Here is a 27,159-nt window from a genome sequence, read left to right on the forward strand (position 1 = left end):
TTAAAATAAATAAGTTATTTTAACAATTACACCTCCTTGAGCCATCAATTTAGCAGTATTGGTGTTTAAATCAGTTATATAGAATTCCAGGCACCACAGAAGTGCTCGTCCTCACAGCCATGTGTAAAGGGTGAGTGCCATATTTTGAGGTAAAAAAAAACATATTTTACTGCAATTTTAATTGCAATAATCCATACGTGGCTGTGAAATACATGATTTAAATGACATAAAGAAAACAAATGCCAAATAAATATTATAAAATATATAATGAAAGTTGTGGTCCCCAGGAGTTGTGTCACTGATGTTACTGTGATGTTACAAAAATCTCTTATTTTGAAATAAAAATCACACTGATGACATCACTTCCTTTTACCTATTTTCTGAGGATCTATTAAAAAAGCACATGGTAAGTCCACTGTGTCTTTTCAGTTATCAGAAATTTTCTCATTTAGCTCTTGATTTCATACAAAGCATTTAGTTGAAGTCACTGGTGTGACCTAGTTTATTCTTAGGTAATTGTGAAAAAATAGAATACAAACGGATTAAATTACATATTTTAGTGGATACTCCATGATTGACAACATGTGGTTTGATGCTCTGTAGCAGCCGTTTTGTAAAATGCAGTTTGCATTAAAATGTTTATATGTGTAACACCAATAAGGATTGGTAACACCAGTGACTCCTATGGAGAGATAGAGAAGTAGATGTTTCTGTAGAATGACCCAACTACATTTTGCCAAGAAACTTGTTTTGGCCTAACCAATGTCAGAGCATGCCACAGCTATGTATTTTGACTTTAGTTTAATTTTGGCTGACTTATAAATGGTCTCTTAAGTGGACTTCCCAAAAAGACCATTTAACAGCTGCAGCTCATTCAGAATGCTACTGCTAGACTTTTAACCCCGGATTAAGAGAACAGAGCACATTACTCCAGTTCTAAAATCTTTACACTGGCTTCCAGTTAATAACAGAATAGATTTTAAGTGCTGCTGCTAGTCTATAAATCACTGAATGGTTTCGGCCCAGAATACATCTCTGATATGTTTAAACAATATAAACCGAGTAGGTCTCTTAGATCCATGAGGTAAGGTTAGCTAGTAGGGCCCAGAGTCCAGGCTAGACATGGTGAAACAGCATTTAGCTATGCTGCATAGAACTGGAGCAAACTTCCAGAATCTTACATGTGCCCCAAATGTAGCCATTTTTAAATCTAGGTTAAAAGATTTCTCTTTTTCTGTCTTTGATTGAGCTCTAAAACTTGCTCTGTTCGTACTGCACTTTGCCTTTAACAAGCTAATTTTAATAACACTTAAGTTCTCTGTTTAAATTCTACTTTATGTACTTTCTTTTAATTATATGTTTAAAGATTTTTATCTCATTGTTTTTCATTCTTAAGCACTTTGTCTTTATTTTTCCTTTTGATGTTTTGTGCTTTTATGTATGTAAAGCACATTGAATTGCCCTTGTGCATGAAAAGTATTATGTAAATAAACTTATCTTGCCTTTAGATGCTATGTAGCATAAAAATAATAAGGCATAAAAGGTATAAATATTGATACAGATAAAACGTAATGAAGCAACCCAGTGACTTTACTTGACGCTGCCCTCGTGTGGTGCCATGTTGGTTTTCTTGTGGTTTTGTTTAGTCCAAACATGTACAAAATATTTGCTTATATTTTCCAAACATTTATTTTTAGTGCTGGGTGTGGAGGTTTGACGGGTCTGGGGACTATTTTGCTGTGGGTTAGGTGGGCACGCTCTATGCCTAGTAGTTTAGATTAAAAGGCCAAATGGAGGCAGTGTGAATGAGGACCAAAGCACAATGTAGGGGGGTGTGGGTGGGCATGAATTATGCATTTTCCATTTCCACTTCCATTTACAGCATTTAGCAGATGCTTTTACCTAGAGCAACTTTGTTATTTACTTGGTGAATGTATCCTAGACAGTGCAAATAAGTTTGTCCAAACTACACTTGAGCTCAGACACTGCCAGAAATAAAGGCCAGTGTCAATACCTAGAAAGAAAGATACAGAATTAAACACAGCATAAATGCAATACTATGGAAGAGAGAGGCCATGAAGTATGTATATTTTTCTGGACTGTTATCTTGAGATTGCAACTTAGTTGTCTTGTGATCTCAAGGTAACAAAAGCTGTTTTCTTGAGATCACAACTTATTTGTCTTGTGATCTCAAGATAACAAAGTTGTTTTCTCAAGATCGCAACTTATTTGTCGAAGAGAAGTTGTGATCTTGAGAAAACAACTTTGTTATCTTGAGATCACAAGACAAATAAGTCATGATCTCAAGATAACAGTACAGAAAATTACAACTATCTCATGTCCTCTCCAGACTTCCATACAATAGAGTGCATATCAATAATTAGTGCTATCTTAAGTGCTTTACAATGAGATGGGTCTTCAGTTTGTGTTTGAAGACCATGAGGGATTTTCGTTGTTCAGGCAGTCAGTGTTTGTTCTGCCACCTGGATGCCAGGACAGAGACGAGTCTTGATGTTTGTCTTTAATATGTCTTGAAGTATGGTGGGTCAAGCCAAGCTGTACTTAAAGCTTGAAGTGCTTGAGGAATGGATCAAGTTTTGAGCACTGCCATAAGATAGGGAGGGGCTTGTCCATTTTTGGCTTTGTGGTCAAGCTTCAGGGTTTTAAATCTGATGCGGGCAGCTCCACTTATACTGTTTTGTTTTGTGTCTGTGCTGTTATCCGGTGTCGACCAGAGGAGGATGGGTTCCCCTATTTGAGTCTGGTTCCTCTCAAGCTTTTTTCCTCCTGTTGAGGGAGTTTTTCCTTGCCACTGTCGCCAAGTCTTGCTCACTGGGGGCGTGGACCCGGATTCTTTGTAAAGCTGCTTTGTGACAACATCTGTTGTAAAAGGCGCTATATAAATAAATTTGACTTGACTTGACTTGACTACAGGAAGCCAGTGAAGGCAATGCAGCAGTGGATTGACATGAGTGAAATTAAGAAGATTGAAGAGAAGACTTGCTGCTGCATGCTGGATCATGTATGCATGTATAAGAACTGTGCCTAGGCAGTGGGCACTCCCTCAGGTTTCCTCTGAGGACCACAGATTAAAGAGCTGCCTTTGTCAGAGATGATTACACAGGACAAACAAAATAATGTAGTTCTGAATGATCATTTTTAGTAACTTAAAAATAAATAAATAGATTCAGTAAAGAATGTTTCTAAGTTAGGAATTCTAACTTTATTTACATAATATTTGCAAATCATGTACTGTAAAATTAGAGGCTAACTAATAACAATGACTATCACCAAAAAAAAAAGCCTACTTTGTGTATTGCTGGTGATTTGGCGCTAATGATAACCTGTTTGGGGTTCCAATTAATTACAATTTAAATTACACTTGTTCTTTATTGTCTGTTTCTTGTTTTTCACACAAAAAAAACATTTTCCCCCTCAGTCCAGCATCTGAGCAACAACATAATGGAAGAGTTAGAACTTCAAGGCTGTGTGGCCCTAAGCAGGTGCTTATGTCGCTTGTTAGGTAGAGCTGGCACTGGGTATGGGCAAAAACGATGCAAAGTTTTGTGCTCAGGTGCAGGCAGGAATAAGTCAGTGTAACAGTACTCTGATCCAATGATTAATTTCAATTCACTGTACAGAGTTCATGATGCATTTTTCTCATTCTGGCCCCTGCACAGACATTTTGAGAGGCAGGGCTCAAAAAGGAAAAGGTCAACCTGAACATGAATTAAACCTTATTTGCAGCATTTTGAAAACATTTTATCAAGAAAACCAATATTACCATGTTTCAGAGGAAACCAAATGTGGTGTTAAAGGTACCATAGAATGCATTTATTCAGTATTTTGAATTGTTTTCTCATGTCTGCATAGAAGATATGTGACATTTGTGGGGTCAGGAAATGCCCTGATGTATTTTTACACACCCATTTACAACCAACCCTGTGATTTGGCCCTAGAAGGAAATTAGCTGTTTTCCCTTTTTTGGTGGGCTCATGAATAATTTGATGAGCTTTGCTCTGATTTGCAGGTTTACAGCGAGGCCCAGCAATGGCTCACACAGAAGCAACATGTTGAAACAGAAACAGGCAGGAAAATGAAATGAAACTCCATGTAAATAAGCCAGGCATCATGCCATTTAGTCACTCATACTAGCTACTTGCTTTCGACCTTGACAACAACTCAAAGTAAACTCACTATGAAACTTTCAATTTATGATTGAACCAGCTAAAACTGGATAAAATCACACAACATGGCTGCTTTATTAGTGTTGCTCTTGGGGTTGTGATGCTAATAAAGGTAAAAAAGGTAATAAAAGAGCTGCCCCTTCATCTCATCAGTGTAAAATGCTGAGCGAATCCTGCTTGACATTGTCCAAGGTTTGTCAAACTGTCCGGAGTGAAATGTGCAGAGTGAACTAACAACGTTGAATTAAAGTTCTCTGGGATCCTGTTAAAGATGTGAGAGCTGTTCACCAGCTCGATTTGCGTATCTTCCAATTGGAATGTCCATTTAACAAGCAGGTAAATAGGAAGCCTCGTTTAAACTTTAGCCTCGTTTAAAGATGAACACCAGCCATGCCTATTCACAGTTTGGTTCCTTGGGAAGGATATGAAAAGTGCTGACATCCTGTCACAGCCTGTCACACATTTCTGCACATAGTTCACCATTTTCATTGCTGGTGCTCCATTGTCGTTAATGTGGGCTGGTGACTGTAAATTTTGGGGGCATAACTATAAAGACTGTTATATAATAGTTTTTCAGGGGGGATTTCCAGCACTATGGGAAATCATGTAGCCGTGACAGGTTGGAGTTACTGAGACGAGATTTCCACAGGTGGCCAGTACTGCACCAGAGGGGACGTCCAAGAGTAATGATGCTTGTACATTGGCTCTGTCCTCGGAGAGAAGCTGAACCAAGCTTGTCTTTTAAAAAGGCCGTAGAAAACACCATTGTTGCACATGCCGACCACAGCAGTCCTAGGGCAAAGCCCCCTGGGGTCTGTCTCTGCCTCTTCTCACCATACTTTTAACAGAAGTTTGATAAAAAAAAAATCACCACAATATCCATGTTAACCTTGTAAATGAGGCTAGAGCTGGGAGGAGGGAGGAGGGCGGTGTATGGTATGAGTATGCTGGTGTGAGTTGTTGATTAGCGCTGTATGTTAGCAAACTTTGGTGTTCAAACAATGCAGTTATGTGATGCTATAATCCATAGAATAATTCTCTATGAAGCAGAGTCACATTTTTGTATCACTATATCACAATGTCACAATGCATTGTTACACAGCAGTTGAAGATGCATTGCTCCCATTAGACAAGCGCCACAATAAATTATAACAATACAATGTTTAATTAAAACAATAAAGTGTTTTGAAGTCAGGGTGGCATGTGGGTAGCACAGTTGCCTCATAGTAAAAAGGACCTGGGTTCGATTCCCCAGCTGGGCGACTGAGGTTCTTTCTGTGTGGAGTTTGCATGTTCTCCGCATGTGTGCGTGGGTCCCACAGTCCAAAGACATGCAGTCAGGTAAATTGGAGATGCTAAGTGGAACCTAGGTGTGAATGTCTATGTCTGTGTGTCTGCCCAGAGAACTGCCTTCTGCCCAATGCTGCAGCACTCCTGCGACCCAGGAGGATAAGCAGATTACATTGTGTGTGCTGAAGTTCTGTGAATGCAAACAAAACTTTTGTATAATGGGTCATAAAAACAAATTTCCCCTAAGCTTCTGAGAAATCTGTGCATACATGTTTACTGTATATTATACTGTTCTCTTAATGTTTATGGTACATTTTTCATTGTTTTGGGACTTTTCGATTGCTCGGTGTAACAGGGGTAGTATATGATCCGAATCCATGCCTGTGCCTTCCAAATGATCATTTTACACTTAATCAGCATACATTAAAGGGCCCATATCCTACATTTTTCTTGCAATTAATTTTTTTCCCTGAGGTCCACTTATAGTTTGTGTGATTTTATGTACCAAAATAGCCATACATTATTTCTCCTCAACCATTTTCCAGCCTCTTTTTCTCCCCTAAAATTAAACAGGCTGTTTTTTGTAACTGTGCCTTTAAGACTATATATAAATTATGTAAAAGTGTGGGTTTTCCTGACATCATAGAAACAATGAATGCATAACAGGCTGTTTTTGCAGCTTAGTTTCCATACATGAGCTATACTGACTGGAGAGTAAACAGAAATTTTAGCAAGGTTTATATTGTGATCCAACAAAAAAAAAACACAACTTTTTTTTTCTACATCATTTGAGCACAGCAGTGTTCCTAAAACAGGAATATTCAGTTTTCCATGATATGGGACCTTTAATATTTGCTAGTATTACAGCTGCTAAAAAGACAGCCCTACAACTCTGGTAGGCCACACTCCTAATCTCAAATTCTTGCTGGTTTCTGTAAAATAGTGAATAAAGTATGTCTTAAAACAGTACAGACTTGGATGGACATTGTTGCTGTCCTAGATGATTAGTTACTGCTATTATTATTATTATTATTAATAATAATAATAACAATAATAATAATAACTTGATCTCATCCTCTTTTATTGAATAGTTTATCGTCTGTTGGATAACCAGTGTCTTGGCCTGTAATTCTGCTTATTGTTGCATACAAATTGTTTGATCACAAAAGTTAAATAAAGTTGATATAAATTAAATCACAATAAAAAGTGTTAAACTGACCCCGATCAAAGAAAATCAGCCAATAGCAGCAGGTAAGATATGATTCCAAAAGATTTCCAGTTAATCACATGATTTAATGATTAGAGAACAGAAACCAAGAAAAAATGTGACTGAGAGTGAAAGTACATTTACTGTTTAGTTCAGTAGGATAATTCTTAACAACCTATATATTATTTCTACATTTAACAGGAGAAGATTTGATGACTTTCTGGTGATTTCCTGAATGGTTCATGATGATGGACTGGGCAGGTCTTTATGAGTAGATGGTAAGTTGAGTTCTTCATTGTGGCAGATTTAAGGCAGAGTCTGTGACAATAGATGCATTCAAAACTGCTCGAGGACTTTTCTGTTCTTATACTCTGTTGAGAAAACAGAGATAAAAAGGTGTTGCTGCTCTGTGCACTGTTTGTTACAAAGGTCATAAGCCATCTCCTCTACCTTTTACATGGTTTACCTGGATGAAGACTCACAAACATGAGTACTTTGACTGGAACTGGATTATAAGATTCTAAAAACCTGAACTGAGCTTTTTCACCACAAATGGTCTTCATAAAACAACATCCACCACTATACATTATAGTGTGTGATGTCCAAAAAAAATCACAAGGAAGTCAAGTTGTAGGACATACAAATTGTTTGATAAACAAAGAAGACATTATTCAGTTTTTTTGTAACAATGTTACATCCACAGTGGAGCAGTGGGTAGCGCAGTGGGTAGTGCTGTCGCTTCACACCAGAAAGGCCCTGTGTTTAATGATTTATTTGAATTTTCTGTTTTGGTGAATTTAGCAAAATTAATGTCTTTGAAAAAATCTTTAAAAGTAATTGTTAAAATAGTGTCTGATTATGTTCCAGGATCTATGATATCTAAATTAAAACTACTAACACAGTTACACCCAGTTGCTGTAGTGTTGAAAGTGAAATGTTTCCCTATTCTTGCTTGGTATAGGTTTTCAGCTGATCAATGGATTGGGAACTCCTTTGTTGTATTTTTTGTTTGATAATGCAGCAAATGTGTTCAGTGGGTGACAGGTCTGGACTGCAGGCAGGTCATTTTAGCTCCTGGACTCTTTTACTACAGAGACATGCTGTTGTAATACATGTGGAATGTGGTTTTACATTGTCTTGCTGAATAAGGAAGGCCTTCCCTGAAAGAGATGGTTGGCAGCATATGTTGCTCAAAAACCTACATATATCATTCAGCATTAATGGTGCCTTCATAGATGTGCACTAACGCACCCCCATACTATCACAGATGCTGGCTTTTGAACTGTGTGTTGATAACAAGACAGATGGTCCCTCTCCTCTTTATCCTAGAGGATGTGGCACCCATGATTTCCATTAGGAATTTAAAATTTTGATTTGTCAGACCACAGAACACTTTTCCACTTCACCTCAGTTCATCTTAAATGAACTCAGGCACAGAGAAGGTGATGGCGTTTCTGGATCGTGTTTATATATGGTTTCTGCTTTGCATGGAGTTTTAGCTTGCATTTGTGGATGCGGTGATGAACTGTATTCACAGACATTGGTTTTCAGAAGAGTTGCTAAGCCCATGCTGTGATTTCCACTCCAGAATTATGTCTGTTTTTAATGCAGTGCATCCTGAGGGCCCAAAGATCACAGCCAGCAAATATTGGTTTTCAGCTTTGTCTCTTGCATACAGAGATTTCCCCATATTCTCTGAATCTTTTAATGTTATTATGTATCGTAAATGATGAGTTCTTTGCTATTTTATGATGAGAAATGTTATTCCTGAATTGTTGCACTATTTTTCCACACAGTCTTTCACAGAGAGGTGAACCCCTCCCCATCTTTATTTCTAAAAGACTCAGCCTGTCTGACATGCTCTTTTTGTTATCAATCATATTATTGACCTCTTGCCAATTAACCTAATTAGTTCTGAGATGTTTCACTAACTAGGTTTTTCTTTAGCATTGCACAACTTTACCAGTCTTTTGTTGCCCTGTTCCAACTTCTTTGAAATGTGTTGCTGGCATCAAATTCAAAAATGGGCATACATTTTTCAAAAAACAATAAAATGTCTCAGTTTGACCATTTGATATGTTATCTCTGTACCATTTTCAGTTAAATATAATGTTTAAATGATTTGCACATCATTGCATTCTGTATTTATTTTTATTTTGTCCAGCGTCCCTTTTGGAAATGGGGTTGTTAGGGAAAACTCACAAAACATGATGGCTTTTATGAGGGTCACCTTCTGCTTTTACCAAAAAGTGTCCCATTTATGCTTAGTTCATGAAACAAGTTAATGTTCATGACAGTTCTGCTCAGGGGATTGTGGGAGCAGCAGTGAACTGAAGCACGAGATGGGAGCAAAAAAAAAATATGTTGAGAATGTCATTCAAAGGATGAGTGATTTTTTTCATGACACATTTAAACAGTGTGACCTAAACAAAAAGCAACAGTAGAGTTTTTCTCCATCTGCTGAATGTATTCTGAATACGTTACTTTTTATGAGTTGTAAAGGAATATCTTATTGAATACATTTAGGACAGTGTATGCAATATTCCGCCATCACTTTTTCAAAGTATCCTGCCCTGAAAATTTGTTGTTTTCTTGTTTTGTTAAAAATGAATGTCAAATAATTCCTTAAAGCAGTACTATGTAAGATAAAGATATTAAAACTGAAAGAAGTATCATTGCTGAGTCAAGAGAAAATAAAACAAACAAAAACTTGCATAATAATTTAAAAGTCAGAGAGATTTGGTCGGATTTTACAGGAGTACTAATGTCACATGCACAAACTCAAAAAGATGGTTTGGTTTGATGTTCAGGTCTCAAATGCAAAATTATGTTATACTGATAAACATATGATGACAATAGTCGATAATTAACTTTCTTAGAGGACACATCCTTCGCTAAGGAGTTCTCTTTGACTACTCTTGCATTACATTCGCAATCATCATATTCATCCATTTGGGGAAGGGCTCCATAGCACAACACACATTACAGAATGTTCTTCTGCACATGGCATGCAATTCTAACACATTTCCAGTGAGGTCTACAATTCGGCGAGGCCACAAAGCATTACAGAGGGGGCACTAGAGGCATGCAGAACTGTGCTATGTGCCCTGCCTTCCTTCGCCAAAGGGACGTTAAATGTTGATTTTTTTATTTTGTTAATGTTTTTGTTCTTTGGTTAAAGTGTGTGTGTGTATTGCATGTGTATTAATGTGTCGGGATGTGGGTTCAGCTAGTGCGAGGTTGTGTCTTAACCATGGAGGAGATGTGTAAGACTAGTAGTGACCTGCCTTCTATTCCAGTGGCTTTGCCAGTGCCTTTTATGCTGGTTTAAATAAAGTGCACTTCTCGTAACAGAAATCATAGCTTCTCCCATTGTCCTTCTTTGCCACAATGCAACATTATGTTGCTCCTATCAAACAGCCGTAGATTCAAGTACCAGGATAATGTTTTGAAGTTTGCCACCGCCAATAGCAGGGGTGGGCGAGGTTCATTTTACAAATATGTGATATTTACTCTAATACATAGCTGAACTGACATATCAACAAACCTTCTTTTTTTTTTTATCTCTTTCAGTGTCACTTAAGAAGCTGTTCTATTCTATGAGTGGTAACTGCCATGCGATTATATGATCTCATTGCATGGTTAGTATTATTAAAACCCATTGCCCTGATGCTATGCAGAGCATGTCGTACTGCTGAGTATAATGTTAATGGAGAGTGCTGCCCAATGTGTTCTGCAGGTAAGACAGTTCTTAAGAGTTTATTTGATTTCATTTGCAAATAAAAACCTGGATAAAATATCAGCTGTAAATTTCTGTGTGGGGAAATTACAGTGGTTTTGTGAACCATACAAGAATCTGACTGTAATAAATGGTTAATGTAAAGGAACAAAACTTGAGAGTGGACTTCTGTTTTTCAGGGCAACGTGTATATAAACACTGCTTAGGAGATTCCAGCACAACGTGTTTGCCTTGCATACAGTCAACCTACACGGAGGCTCCAAATGGACTGATAAAGTGTCACTCCTGCTCTGTATGTGATGAAGGTAAATACAGGCCAATTTACTGAACTTCTTTATTGTTAGTAATTGGGAACATAATTCAGGATTAATATACACAGAGACAGTGAGTAGACAGTTTAATTCAATTCCAATCCTGTGGTGAAACTTTATTATTTTCCACTCACAAATGTATTTTTCTTTCAACTGTTTCTAGATTAGATAAGCTTTACACAATGTTGGCATCAATCTCATTCAACTATACGACTCAATACTTGGTACACGGTCAGAATCAGCCATCATAAAGTATATTCAAAGAATATTTAACCGTAGTCTCCAACAACTGAGTCTAAATATCCTCTTGCCTAGGAACCACTGTCTTTGGCTGAACAACTGACTCATGCACAGCATGTTGATGAGTGATAATGAGACCGGATTTGCTCCTCACACTCACACTGCAAATCTTCTAGATAAGTAGGTCTACGAATAGATTGTTGAGAATGTCTTACCTAACATATCCGGCTCAAGGGACCATGAAAAATCTTACTCCCTAGTGAGGTGTTCCAGTTAACCAGCACACTATGCTGTTAGGCATGAGAGGATGGATCCAACACAAACATGTTTAATGTGATGATGCTTATTCCTTCCAACCTTCAGTCCAAGCAGAGTGGTTAACTACATGATTACAAAGAAAGTTACAATTACAAACATCCATCCATCCATCCATCCATCATCTAAACCGCTTATCCTTCTGGTTCGCGGTGGGGTGCTGGAGCCTATCCCAGCTGTCATTGGGCGGAAGGCAGGATACACCCTGGACAGGTCGCCAGTCCATCGCAGGGCAGACAGACAGACATACACATTCACACACACACTCACACCTAGGGGCAATTTAGCATGTCCAATTGGCCACAATTACAAACAAATGTATTAAAATATTTAGGAAGAAGTACAGAAATGAAATACACAACTCGGACTAAAACATTCAAAACTTACAGAATCCAAGACACAGCTCAGCTCAGCCACAGCAAAAGCAGATTTACATTATACAGTTTTAGCAGAAGGTAGGGTCTGTGCAACCACCCATGTTTCCCACGAAACAAAGACTGAAGAACAAAGGCAGTGAACTATGAGAAAAGAGAGAGGAATAAACACACAAAAGCTTTTGAAACTATTTGATTAAAACTAGCCACAATAAATCCTCACACTATTTACAAATTTAACAGTAGAAGAACAGAACAAAACAACCACAGAGCAGCAGAGCATGTACAAAAAACCAAGCCACTGTGCTCTGAAGCAATGTCTTGATGCTTGGTTCATTTTCCAAATGCACACATGAGCTGAAGCTTTGTTTGAGACACAGCCATGTTACTGCTTTGGAAACTGATTCAAAAGAAGCTAACTGGTACAGATGTCCATGGTTTAAAGCCAATACCAAACACTTACACCTTTATTTCATAAATAAATAAATAAATAAATAAATAATCACCTTGACTATAAAGAATATGTAAAAGACTGAAGTAATGTTATATGTAAAGAAGGTTATGCATTTGTCAGGATATTTGCCATCAGTACCGGATGTAAACTATCTTGAGCTTCTAAGGTGATGTAATTTTTTATGTAACACACCGGCATCATGTTTATGTTACTAATTACCTTTATTGTTTTAGAAACTAATTGCATGCTTTTAAGTCACTACAAGATAAAGATTTGAACTTTAATCCTAAAACACCCTCCAGGACAGAGGGAATTTACAGCTGCTGTTCATGCTTTTAACCAGCAGGTGTCATTAATGTGCACTGGTTTTCAAAAGCTTTGAATGATGAACCCTTTCCATCCCAGTTTAAAGGAAAGCTTCACTGCTGCAGAAAGCTTCATTTTGCCATCACTAATGGATTTGTTAGGATTTGTCTTATTATTATTATTATTTTTCTCCTGAAAAACGTATTGTGGAAAAAAGACTAAGAAACCTCAAACATGATGGGTAGGTGTAGTTTGTGTGCATCTCGCTAGGCAACAAAAATCACCACAATTGGCCAAAGGGGGGCGCCATAGCTGCATAAAGGCTGCATAAGGGCTTATTGTGCTGCATGCCTAGATTGCTACTTGGGGATAAATTTATTTTTAATTTGGCTGGTCTATGATGCAGCACTGTAAAAAGAAATAATGCATTTAAAAAGTCAGTAACATGCTTAACATAATGTTTTAATAATTGAAATAACAAGTTAACATATCATACAAATCATTCTGTTAACTTAATATTAGAAGTTTAATGAACTTCCCTGGAGTTTTTTCTTAAATTTGTTCTTGAGAAAAGTCCTAAGAAAAAGTCTAAGTCAGATTAAGTGTTCTTAAACTGCAGAATTGTTCCTACCTAAGAACAAATCCCCAATAAGAAAACACTGGTGAATGTGTGAATCTTCGTGAAAACTAGGCCCAATGAATGAGGCCCAATATTATGTTTTATTGTGACTTTGGCTAAGAGAATGTACTGGAAATGTGCTAGTGTGTTTAATATGTTCATTCAGCCACACAGTGTGAGCATCACATTAAAAACAATGATTGACCACTGGTCATTTTGGCTATAAAGAAATCAAAATTGGAACCACCAAAAAATTGTGATCATTGCATCCCTATTAAATACCTTAATTTAAAGTGTGATATTAGCAAATTTCTACATCTTAGAAATGTGTGTGTATTGGAATGAGCATCAGTATCGACATATATGTATGTGAATAGCCCTCATATCAGCGCATGCCTAACAAATATAAAAAAATCTGTCTGCAACACCAGCCTCAGATCATCAGTTCCTATGACTAGAACAACAGAATATTGCATTAAGTACATTAAGAAAGTGTCTAGCCCAGCCCTTCCTGCTCTAACACACCCACTTCAACCCCGTAAGAGGTTGTTCATGAGCTGATGAGTTGGATCAGTTGTGTTGGGAGCAGGGGGCTACCAGGACTGGAGTAGGGAAACACTCATCTTGCCAGTGGAGTAACCCAAATTGGCTTTTTTAATAGTGTGCAACCAGGCGTGACAACCATGTATGTGTATGTGTGTGTGTGTGTGTGTGTGTGTGTGTATGTATGTATGTGTATATATATATATATATATATATATATATATATAATCATTTTTCCTTTCCCAGGTATTGGGTTAAGAATAAAGCAAGAATGTCGTTCAACTGCAGACACAGTGTGTGAGCCTCTGTCAGGATATTATTGTGAAGAAACACACGGCAAGACATGCAGAAAAGCCAGACAGCACTCCACCTGCCTTCCTGGACAATATATCAACCAAACTGGTCAGTACTGTGCAATCCGCTATGATCACAGTGAAGCCACAGAAAATTCTTATCTTTTTGTCTTAACTTAAGATCTGACAGGTGAAGATAAGATTTTTCACAAATTCGTATTACAAAAGCAAATCTTATCTTAATTTAGGAATCTTATCCTACAGCATCTTTTCTTATCTCAAGTTAGGAAATCTTAACCTACTCTATTGAAGTCGACAATCAACTGTCGTGTCTGTTACCTAGCAACCGACCATACGCGCACAGCTGAAACGTAAACACGTAATCAAGCTAGGTAGTCAGACAGCTAACATTAGCTATCGTTACTGATGTAAAAAAGGTCAAATAAACCAAAGCGCGATAACCTGAAAGTTAAGAATATTGTGACAGCGCTTTGTGCTGTTTATCAGAGCCGCTCTCCAGTTTCAGTTTGTTTCCCAAACGCTTTAGCCGAGCGCTAACGTTATTCCTCCTAATAAACAGACACAGTCAGCTCTGTCTCCTCATTATTCACCACCACCACTGTAAAATTTTATCAGACGAGCTTTCATCAACATCAACACACACAGGTAATAAGAGGGGACGGTGGAGATCGTGTCTGCAGCGCCTGGGGCTTTTAAACGCTGTTAGAAAAAAAACTCGCAAGTCAAAGCACCGTTTTCAGTGTAGAGAAACGTCGCTAACGTCATTATGCTACTTACAGTGAACTGTGCTGTCTATCATTGCATAAAACAATAGATCTAGAAAATCTGGGGTTGTCTTAAAGTTAAGAAAATATTTAGGATATTTTGGCAGCATAGGATGTTTCTGTAATACCGTTTTCTTATCTGGTAATAAGATAGAGGCTTCTATTGCTCACACCTTTAACTCTGCATTGTTTTCCATTTAATTACTGAATAATGAACCTGGGGCCGTATTACAGAAAATCCTTAAGTCTGAGATCTGCTTTGTTGTCATGGTAACTTCAGTTAAGACTGAAGTTAGGACAGAAGCCATTACAGAACAACAGTTCTTAAGTCTATAATCTTATTTCCAGATAAGAAAACGGTATTACAGAATCATCCTAAGTTGCCAAAATATCCTAAATATTTTCTTAACTTTAAGACAACCCCAGAGCGTCTTAACTTCTGTTTTAATAGTCTGTAGTCTATCATTTTGTAGTCGGTGCCATGCTCTTATGCCCATATTAGGAACTCCGGGTCTAAGCTCCATTTCTCTATGGGCAGCCTGAGACCCGGAGGTCCTAATACGGACATAAGAACATGGCGCCGACTACAAAATGACGACACGACTACAGTGGTCTATAACATTAGCGCGCTCGGCTAAAGCGTTTGGGAAATGAAACTAAAACTGGAGAGCAGCGACACTCTGATAAACAGCACGAAGCACTGTCACAATATAAAATAACGTTCAGGTTATCGCGCTTTAGTTTATTTGACTTTCTTTACACCAGTAACAGCAGCGCATGTTAGCTGTCTGACTAACTAACTTGATTACGCGTTTACTAGATTCAGTTGTGCATGTATGGTCGGTTGCTAGGTAACAGACACGACAGTTGATTGTCGACTTCAATCGAGTAAGTTAAGTGTTCCTAACTTGAGAAAAGATGCTGTTAGATAAGATGAGATTCTTAAATTAATGTGGCCTTAATCACTGTTGGCAACAGCCCCTATGTGCTAAAGGGCCCCAGCTTCTACCCTGGAACAATACTCTACCGCAGTAAAACCTCAGTCACTTCTCAATAAGGCACACAGAATACGGTATGAGGCTGATACACTGGACAACTTTATTTAACAACTAGCTCAATAAATAAAAAATAGTAGCAAGACTAAATATTCAGTCAAAAGTTAGAAAAAATATACTTTTATATGTAAGACAGTGAACAACTCTTGACTATTGCAGAAAAATAGTTGGTAATATCCCTTAAAAATGCAGCTTAAACTATGGCTTAAAAAAAGAACAGACCTTGGTGCTGTAGGCCCCACAAACATACAATATGCAAAAACAAAACAAAACAAAAAAAAAAACACCAACACACAAATACACTACCAAAAAAGTAATCAAACAAACAACCCAAAAAATACACTCACTCCAAATGGTGACTCACCAACTTAGTGGGATAAGCCAACCTATTTAGACAGGATTCTGTTAATTTAAAACAGCCTTAAGCGCTTAGGTGCATTCTTTCAGGAGCACACCCTTAGTTAAGAAGATGCAACCGGTTGGGGCACCTATAGTCTCACTAATCAGTCTGAAAAACTAAGGAAAAAGCAAACAAGGAGGAAACACTAAAAGGAGACACTAATGAGAAAAAGCTAAGGAGGAAAAAACAGTGACCATCATCACCAGTAGTACTGATCAATCTGTAATACAGATAAACATACAATTAGCTCTTTAACAGTACTGACTGAGCCCAACATTTAAAACTAAATATATTAAATAAGCTTGTGCCTGTTGAATAACAGCACTAGTGGCACTCAGTGCCTGACTTCTCTTTGTCTCACCACACACAAATGCTCTGAATGCTCTGTAAACATGAAGGGAGCATGTATTTCAAGTTTTAACTAGATACTACCCATAAAACAATAGCATACAGCCGCACACCACTTGTTCCTAGATCACCCATGTTCACTCTAAAAACAAAATAAATAAAAACATACTTTAATATTTGAGCTACAATTGGAAAACAACCACTTGCACTACTGCAATGAACTATTGCTACCAATATGCTATTTTCCCATTATGTTACAGAGCATCAACGCTATTAGCCCCCCCCTACTTAAAAAAGTATGAACTTTTCCACTGTAAAAATGAATGTAATTTATCTTTAAAACTCATTCAACACTTAAAAGGCCAGAATTTCATAACTATTTGGATGGCCACAGAGGTCATTTTGACCACTTGAATCTTAAATGCTAAATTATAAAACAACAGAGAATAACTGAATACAACCCAAGTGATATTATTATATACTAAGGCTTTTATTCAGTAACTATATGGATTACAATGCAATACATATTCTTAGGGTATAGAAGTGTGTAGTAAAACTTTAGGCCCGCTGGTGGCAATTTAAGGGGTTAAATAGAGTTTAGATTATTATTAACCACAGTTTTTCTATCTGAAAAGTTGTTACTTGCAAGTTAATTACTTTCACATGTGAACACAAATAACAAGCAACCACCTTTAGCACTATGTGTTACATCTCTCCTTTGTCAATTTGTAGCAGTGTTGCACTGAATCTACTTGCAGTAAACCAAAACTGTACAACATTTTTAGGGTTTTATGCCATAGCCTGTATTGTCTGACCTGCCATGTTTTATTGCTGCTGTTTTTTACTGTTCTGGACTACACTTTGTAAACTGCTTACTAGTTCCTTTCAGTTATTCTGTGAGGTAAATGAGATTGATGGGGCTGCTGAATAGTCACTGCTAAAAATGCTGGGAGAGCAGGAAAAAAGAGCCCATGCAAATGAGACATTGCCATCGTCAAAATGTGCACTTTGTCCTATTGAGGTAGAAATAACCACTGCCAAATAACATCCAACTGGCTAGTTCCTTTTTTTAACTTCACATTGCTATTGGTTTTTAGTTTTTAGTGTTCTTAGTACAACTGTGTGACATTATGTGTCATCTATTTATTACATCCCAGCCAAGTTACTAACTTCTCTATGTGTGTTTGTATCTTTACAGGTACAGCTTTTACAGATACTGTATGTAAAGACTGCTCAGAAGGTTCATATTCAGATGGCTCTTTCACATTCTGCAAACCACATAGAAAGTGAGTGTAATCCTGACTTATTATCTGCATCCAGTGGGATTGTTCTTATAGATCTAAAAGCAATTTATTCTCTTCCTGCTCTTCACAGGTGTGAATCTATGGGGCATATAACAACCACACCGGGAACAAAGTCAGCAGATTCTGAATGTACAGATAAACGTTCTCATTTTCTCTACTTAGTCGCTTCTTTACCTGTGTTGGTAATATTAGGGTTGACGTTATGCATATTGTATTTAAGAAGAAAAAGAAGGATGGAAATTGAAAATTAAGCTCATTCTCTATCAACTCCTGCACAGAATGATGCACGCAGACCATAACATAGTTCTAAATAGAACCATTTCATGCTTAAATACTTAAATTCTACATAGCACCAAAAACGTTCTTCTTTTGATACAAGACCAAGCATACATGCATATATACAACACAATTTCCATTAATCTGAAGAACAATTTAACTATATATGTATATATACAGAACCATGTGTAGAGCTTTAGAAATGGTCAAATTAAAACTGTGTGTATTTTTAATGCTATGTTTTTATTTATTAAAAACTTTATTACTTTAATTTTTTATTATTTTTATTATTTAACTGTTTTACACTATTGTGTCTGTCTCCTTTTATGGTGCAGGAACAGTGCTTTTTTCACTTGAACTCAAAGCTGGAAAGCAAATGAAAAATCTACTAATGTAACAGATAGGGGTGGGAATCTCTAGGCACTTCACGATTCGATTCGATTATGATTCAGAGGACTGCGATGCGATTATAAAACGATTATCGATGCATCTCGATGCATCTTTTTTTTCTATACAGGATTTCTATTTTCTTACTGTCTGAGGACTTGGTAGTTTTAAAGCAAAGTATTTGTAATGATCTATAATGCATTTACGTCCAATATCTTTTATTAATTAAACAAATGGAAGTGATGTGGCGAGTGAACTGGAAGGCTCTCATTCACTGCTCTTGTTTGGAGACACTGCTGCCACTCATCTGTGATAAAATGCGCTGTTACGGTGAAATAAGATAAGTGGTCACGGATGACCATGCAGCACTTTATATAGTCTTTAGTGATTTCATAACTTCGGTTTTGGTTTCGTGATAGAGGTGGGGGGGCGCGAAAGTCTGCAGGTCACCTAGCAACGAGGTTTCGCCGAGCTAGTAGCGAACGAAAAAGAAAAAGAGAAAGACGAACATTTGGAGATGAATGGACTTATTCGCATTCATAAGCAGCGTAGTTGGTTTCCTGGTACGTTAAATCTGCAACGAGAGACTGTCAAACAGTAAAAAGTTGTGAAGATGAAGTCGCTTCTCTTTCTAATTTTCCCGTTCCACCTTAAATGGTGCCGCTTTTACATTCGGCGCCTCAGTCAGAATTTAAGGTGGAACGGGGAAGTTCAGCAAGAAGCTGGCGAATGAGAAGCGACTGCAGCCTCGTAAAACAGCGGAAAGCTGAGAGACATTTTACAAGAAACTATTCAACTTTTGAGGAAAGGTTTTCTGGCGGAGACGGAAGAAAAGCAGCTATAGCTGAAGCTTAAAGCAGAGTAGAGTAAGTCCTCGTTTTCGTTTATGTTTTTTAGCCTAAACTAGCACATTAACACATACTGGACATAGATGTTGCGGCTCCCAAGGTGATTTGATTTATGTTAAAGGACAAAATGTCTCTTCTTATCATTTGTGTTGTGACTCCTGACCTAACCTGGCTTTAATGCAGAGGGAGCCGGTCGGATTTCTCGCTCGTCCAGTTGTGTTTTTGTTATGTGCCGCCACAGACTGTCCGGGCGCTGCACTTGCCCACGTCCAAGTTCCGCCCTTTGCGTTCCGTCAACATTACGTTATAAATTAAATATTTAGAAAATCGATTTTTGACATTTATGAATCGATTCAGAATCGTCCACGTTCGCATCGCGATGCATCTAAGAATCGATTTTTTCCCGCACCCCTAGTAACAGACTTTACAATAGGAACCAGAACATGGTGGAGCTGGAACGATCCATACTACTTGGGTGAGAAAAAAGAATGTTGACTTAGCACTAGAGAGCTGTACATTCAAGCATCCTTCCTTTGACCACTGCTGTTGTGCCCCCATGTCACTGCCATGGGTCAGTTTTAAATGATGAACCTCAGTGGACCTTACTTAAAAAAGGCATTTATCTTCAGGGACACACATTAACCACCTGTATTTTATACAAATAAAATGGCAAAAGAAGTTGATCTAACTTCTATATGTTCAACATACAAATCTAAAGTGAATAAAATAAAGACTATACTACACTGTAAACAAGCATAAGTTGGCAGAGCTTACTGGTACACATATAACTCAGTTGCTTAATACTTACATTATTAAGGAAGGCAACACTTAATAATGTAAGTAGAGGCTGGCCACAACCAATAGTTTATCTTCATATTACAGATACAGGCTAATATATCAATATCATGGTTAAAATAACATGTAAACAAAACATGTAAAATGCGTGTTTTAAATGCATGCAATCATTTAATCATTTAATATGAAGATAATATTTTATGACCCAAACTAAATAAAAATAAGAAAAACAAGAGCTAACTAAGAAAAACCAGGATGCCAGGAAGCTGAAGAGGAAGACTTATCTACTAGATCAAAACTTTACTACATCAAATGTTATCAGTTTCATGAACTTTAAAAGTTAAACTTAATGTGTTTACTTTTGGAGAACTTAGGAGAATTTCAACTTTGAAGATTTACATTGTACCTGGAAATAAATAAATTTGTATTGATATGTTAATTTTAAAAACATCATCACCATACAACAATATGTTAGAGCATTGCAGTATAACTTTCAGTATAACATAATATTTCTTTAAATTGTAACAGCACAATCCTATAGTGAATTACAGTATAGTTGTGACAAATTTTATAATTGAACATTAATTTTGTTCACCTTTGTATCTTTTGATATAGATTCATGATTTAAATTGAAAAATATTTTTAGAGAGACTCAGCAGCACAACATTCTGCATTATAATCAGTCATTCAACCAATAACAGCAGAAAATGTTAAAATTTTATGAAAACCAAATGTCCAGTTTCAAACATTATGTTATATCTTGCATAGAAAATAGCCACCTTAAATGTTCAAACACCAGAGAACCTGTTTAGGTAATTGGTTTCTGCAGTTCTGCTTTATTACTTTCTGCACTTTTCTGTATTCTGTAATACAATAGTACTGTTAAGACTTAAATAATAACATTGGACTGGTGGTTCTTCTGCAGTAGGCGAGATGGAACTGAGAATAAGATCTGAGTCTTTCAGAGAGGAAATGAAGATTTGTTTCTATTGATATTCTGACATTTTAAATAGAGGGGTTTTGTCACTGCTTCATTGCTGAAAAAGCAAAATATAATTTGAGACTCTGTATTTAGTGATTTATCTCTAATGAAAATGTCTATCTTTGCAGAAGACTGTGGTCGTCTTCACTTTGATTAGATAATTAACGTTTATTCAACCTTTTCTTACTCAGTAGCAATTAATAGGATAAACTTAGGAAATGTTATAGACTTCTACTACTAATTTCAGTAATGTAATGACATGCGGTTAAACTGTTTTTTTGACTGCGAAGCACCTCATGGCCCTTGCTCACTCACTCAATCATATATAGCAGGCTGAAAAATCCCCACAAGGGGGTGCAAAATGACACTGTGATTTGCATCAATGCAACTGGGCCTCCTTGTTTTTCAGCTCATCACAAGTTGTCATTGCAGATGTGGTTGACAGCTGTTCTACAAGACAAACACACCTTTAAATGCAGTACTACCATAATTTAAAAAGGCCTAGATTCTACATTTTTCTTGTATTTTATTTTTCCTTTAAGGTCCACTTGTTTATGTACCAAAAACAGTTATAATTAATTTGTGCATCATTTTTACAGTTTTTCACCTGACACAGACTGTTCAGTTACACCAAGTCAAAATAAATAGCTGTTGTTTGGATGTAATCAGCAATGTCATGCCCTTCTTGCACCACTGTACTATTCTGCTACCAGTTAATCGCAATTTACTGATACCTTGGCTGTTTACTTTTATGGTGTGAACAACATATATATATGTTGTTCACACCATAAAAGTCAAACCACAAACTCTGCATAGAGCAAACTTAAATATGGCTGCTGAGTGTAAGCAAAATGCCCTGAGACATTTGAAAAGTCAAACAATGTATTACACTCTGGAATTCTCTACATCTGACTTGTATTAAGGCCTAAAGAGTCAAATAAGCTCTCTGAGACCTTACATAAAAATAACACTGGTGCCTCAACTGAAAGGGATGCCAGACTTTGCACATGTTATTTAATTTATTTATGTATTTTATTTTATTTTTTTAATAGTTTTTCCAATATATTAAATTCAGCAAATGGTACATTATTGAGCTGGGTGCCCAAACTGTTGCATATATGATCTTCATTTAAGTCATAATGGTAGATAAAAAGAACCTAATAAAACAAATAACACAAACAAATTTATAGTTTTTCATTTATTTATTGAAGAAAGTGATCCAACATAATATATTTTGGTTGGCAAAATTATGTGAACCTCAAGAATTAACAGCTTGGTATAGCTGATAATTAGGGTCAGAAATCAACTGGATGACAATCAGATGTTAGTGTGGCTGACCTTACCCTATTTAAAAAAATTCTTCACTATCAAAGTTGGGTCTGTACCATACAGAACTGTTAATGCATGCCATGACTCAATCAAATGAGATTTCCAATGACTTCAAAAAAACATTTTCTAACATTCATTAGGCTAGAAGAGGTTCCAAAATTAGTTCTGATGTACAAATTGTCAACCTTCCCAGCAATGGTCATCCAAAAGAAATGACTCCAACAGTAAGCCGCATAATATCCTGTAACATCAAAAAGACCTCCACCCCCCCAAAAAAGATAACAACCCAAGGTTACATCTAAGGATCCGCTGGCCTCTCTTACAGTGGCTAATATCAGTGCTCAGGTGTCCACCATCAGGCAAGCACTGAACAGGGATAGTATGTATGGAATGACAGCATGGAGAAAGCCACTACTCTCCAAGAGGAAAATTACTGCCTGTTTCAAGTTTTCTAAAGATCTCCAAGATGTGCCAAAAGACTACTAAAACAATTTATTTTGTGGACAGATGTTTGTGGCTTAAATGAGAAATGTTAAGTTTGGCAAAAATCGAACACTGCATTTCAGCATAAGAACCTCATCCCAACTTTGAAATATGGTGGTGGCAGTATCATGGTTTGGCACGGTTTTGCTGCTATTGGACCCAGACAGCAGGGGATCATTTGATAGAGCCATGAATTCTGGATTGTATGAAGAAATTCTACAGTAGAATGTTAGGATATCCATTCACGAGCTGAACCTCAACAGAAGGTGGGTCCTGCAGAAAGACAACAACATCAGTTAAGCAACAAAGAATGACTGAAGCAGAAGAAATGTTACATTTTGGAATGGAGTCAAAGTCCAGACCTTAATCCAATATAAATGTGGAGGCAGAACCTAAAGTCTGCCATTTATGTAAGAAAGCACACCAAAATAGCAAGAGTTGAAGCAGTTCTGTAAGGAGGAACAGGCCAAGATTCATCCAAGTCAATGTGCAGGGCTGATCAACATTTACAGGAACCAACTGGTTGAGGTTTTTACTGCTCAAGAGGGTCACACCAGTTCCTGAAAACAGACATTCACAAACTTTTGCCAACAAAGACAATTAATGTTAGATCACTTTGTTTAATAAATGAATGGAAAACTATCTAAAGTTTTGTGTTATTTATACTGAGTTCTTTTTACCTATTGTTATGAACTAAAGAATTCACAATCTTTCAAGCATATATATATATTAGTGGTGGGGGAAAAATCGATTCTTAGGTGCATCACGATGCGGATGTGGACGATTCTGAATCGATGCACAAATGTGAAAAATCGATTTTCTAAATTTTAATTGATAACTTAATGTTGACGGAACGCAAAAGGCGGAACTTTGCAAAGTGCGGAACTGCAGTGCCCGAACAGTCTGTGGCAGCACACTACATTAAAAGCTAGTGCAGGGGTCGCAACCCAAATGTTAATAAGAGTCATTTTGTCCTTTCAACAAAAATCAAACCACCTTGGGAGCCGCAACATTTTGAGTCCAATTTACTATCTTGGCTGTAAATGTGTCTCAGTCTGTCTATTTTTTTTTGGATGTAAGAAGGAAATGTTGGTTTCTTCTCTGCCATCATAGGTTTGAACATACACAATAATCATTTAATAGTCTGTAGCCATAAGGAAAACAGTAGATGTGGACTATTTAAAATGCATGACCTCCTACTGGAGCTATGAGGAAACAGAAATCAGAAAGTACAGCAGTAGACTGCACTGCTGCTTTATTCAGGTGTGTTTATACTATACAACACATGGACATTTTATTTTCAAATAGGAAACAGGACTTCATTTTGGAGCTTTTGGGAATATCTAACCTAAACTAAACTTTCAGTAGTTTCAGTAGTTCATTCACATTACTGGACTCTTCAGGGAACAGCCTTCCAAAGTAAGAACTCTTTAACATGTGATTAACTAAGTGGGTTTTGGCACACATATAGTTCTAGTTAAATTTCTTGCTTTTACTGTTGTTACAAAAGATTATATAATGAAAAAAGCTTATTTTTAAAAGATCATATTCTCACATTGTAATGTTTTTCTGCTCCATTATAAAAAGGTATTTAAGGCAATTATTATATCTAGCTGTGACAAACCTGAATGTTATAGAAACAAATATTGTTGTGTTTTGTGCATGATTAGCAAAGAACAGCTATAACCTTATACAAGCCCAGAAACAACTGTGTAGCCTTGCCTTTCTACAACACGGCAGCAACACACACAAATACAGTTAGTCAAAACAAGGACACTCTATGATGATGAATGGTCATTAGCAATGGTTAGAAACCCCCTCATTACAAACATTCCAGACTGTTTTAGATTGACGTTACAAAAACATTTGGACTTAGAATTAGGCTCCAGCACCCCACCGTGACCCAGAAGGACAAGCGGTTTAGATGATGGATGGATGGATGTTTTGAAGTCAGGGTGGCATGTGGGTAGCACAGTTGCCTCATAGTAAAAAGGACCTGGGTTCAATTCCCCAGCTGGGCGACTGGGGTTCTTTCTGTGTGGAGTTTGCATGTTCTCCGCATGTGTGCGTGGGTCCCACAGTCCAAAGACATGCAGTCAGGTAAATTGGAGATGCTAAGCGGAACCTAGGTGTGAATGTCTATGTCTGTGTGTCTGCCCAGAGAACTGCCTTCTGCCCAATGCTGCAGCACTCCTGTGACCCAGGAGGATAAGCAGATTACATTGTGTGTGCTGAAGTTCAGTGAATGCAAACAAAACTTTTGTATAATGGGTCATAAAAACAAATTTCCCCTAAGTTTCTGAGAAATCTGTGTTATGCATACATGTTTACTGTATATTATATTGTTCTCTCAATGTTTATGGTACCTTTTTCATTGTTTTGGGACTTTTCAATTGTTCGGTTTAACAGGGGTAGTATATGATCTGAATCCATGCCTGTGCCTTCTAAATGATCATTTTACACTTAATCAGCATACATTAAAGGGCCCATATCCTACATTTTTCTTGCAATTAATTTTTTTCCCTGAGGTCCACTTATAGTTTGTGTGATTTTATGTACCAAAACAGCCATACATTATTTCTCCTCAACCATTTTCCAGCCTCTTTTTCTCCCCTAAAATTAAACAGGCTGTTTTTTGTAACTGTGCCTTTAAGACTATATGTAAATTATGTAAAAGACAGCATAGAAACAATGAATTCATAACAGGCTGTTTTTTGCAGCTTAGTTTCCATACATGAGCTGTACTGACTGGAGAGTAAACAGAAACTTTAGCAAGGTTTATATTGTGATCCAACAAAAAAAACTTTTTTTTTGAGCACAGCAGTGTTCCTAAAACAGGAATATTCAGTTTTCCATGATATGGGACCTTTAATATTTGCTAGTATTACAGCTGCTAAAAAGACAGCCCTACAACTCTGGTAGGCTACACTCCTAATCTCTGCTTACATTCTTGCTGGTTTCTGTAAAATAGTGAATAAAGTATGTCTTAAAACCGTACAGACTTGGATGGACATTGTTGCTGTCCTAGATGATTAGTTACTGCTTTTATTATTATTAGTATTACTATTATAACAACAACAGCAATAATAATAATAATAATAATAACTTGATCTCATCCTCTTTTATTGAATAGTTTATCGTCTGGATTACCAGTGTCTTGGACTGTAATTCTGCTTATTGTTGCATAAAAAATGTTTGATCACAAAAAAATGTATGAAAGGATAAAGTTGATGTAAATTAAATCACAATAAAAAGTGTTATCAGTGAATCAGAGAAAATCAGCCAATAGCAGCAGGTAAGATATGATTCCAAAAGATTTCCAGTTAATCACATGATTTAATGATTAGAGAACAGAAACCAAGAAAAAATGTGACTGAGAGTGAAAGTACATTTACTGTTTATTTCAGTAGGATAATTCTTAACAACCTAAATATTATTTCTACATTTAACAGGAGAAGATTTGATGACTTTCTGGTGATTTCCTGAATGGTTCATGATGATGGACTGGGCAGGACTTTATGGACTATACCTTTTACATGGTTTACCTGGATGAAGACTCACAAACATGAGTACTTTGACTGGAACTGGATTCTAAAGATTTTAAAGACTGAAACTTTTTCACCACAAATGTTCTTCATAAAACAACATGCGCCACTGTTAGAAAAATCAGTATTATATTCTATGCTTATGATTGTGTAGCCATGAATGCACATGTATTAGAGACGTGCTTTCTCCTTCAGCAGCATATTGAGACATGAGGTAATGGTGTCTGTGCAAAGGCAGAAGTTATACCCTGGCTTAGCATGATAAACAGGATATGTGTCAGTTACGAACATAACCAAACTGGGTGAGATGAACATCTCTGAATGTATAAAAGCAGAGCACACCCAAAAGTGCTCTGAGCATTTGCGTCCAGACTTTGTCCTGTATGTAGTTTGCTTCCTTGCTGCGAGAATAGAAACTTCAAAGATAACCAGTGAGCCCAGGCTGATTATTTAAAGAAGCTTTTTCTTACAGCCACTGTGCATTATACTGTGTGAGTTGTAGGACATGCAAATTTTTTAATAAACAAGGAAGACATTATTCAGCTTTTTTTTTTTTTTAAACGATGTTACATCCAGAGTGGCACAGTGGAGCAGTGTTTAGCACAGTGGGTAGCGCTGTCGCTTCACACCAAGAATGGCCTGTTTAATTATTTATTTGAATATTCTATTTTATATTTTAAAGGTAATTATATTATCTTTCAAATATAATTGTTAAAATAGTGTCTGATTATGTTCCAGGATCTA

The 27,159-nt window shown here is 36.9% G+C and overlaps 1 protein-coding gene across 3 annotated transcripts in view; it reads left to right on the plus strand.

The window, feature by feature from the left end:
- Nucleotides 1–26,370, plus strand: part of mad2l2 (mitotic arrest deficient 2 like 2) — a 43,997-nt gene extending 17,627 nt beyond the window's left edge. The window contains exons 9-14 of one of the 3 annotated variants that reach the window (XR_005007662.1): nt 6,886–6,962; nt 10,258–10,423; nt 10,603–10,728; nt 13,832–13,987; nt 17,665–17,752; nt 17,841–18,268. The gene's annotated coding sequence lies outside the window, so the exon portion shown is untranslated. Of the gene's footprint in view, nt 1–6,885; nt 6,963–10,257; nt 10,424–10,602; nt 10,729–11,049; nt 11,158–13,831; nt 13,988–17,664; nt 17,753–17,840; nt 18,269–26,322 lie in introns of those variants that run through there. The other 2 variants (XR_005007663.1, XR_005007664.1) reach the window with 2 other exon arrangements.
- Nucleotides 26,371–27,159: the final 789 nt, after the last annotated feature.

Source organism: Colossoma macropomum, unplaced genomic scaffold (genome assembly GCF_904425465.1).
Source record: "Colossoma macropomum unplaced genomic scaffold, Colossoma_macropomum, whole genome shotgun sequence".
Lineage (NCBI taxonomy): Eukaryota > Metazoa > Chordata > Actinopteri > Characiformes > Serrasalmidae > Colossoma > Colossoma macropomum.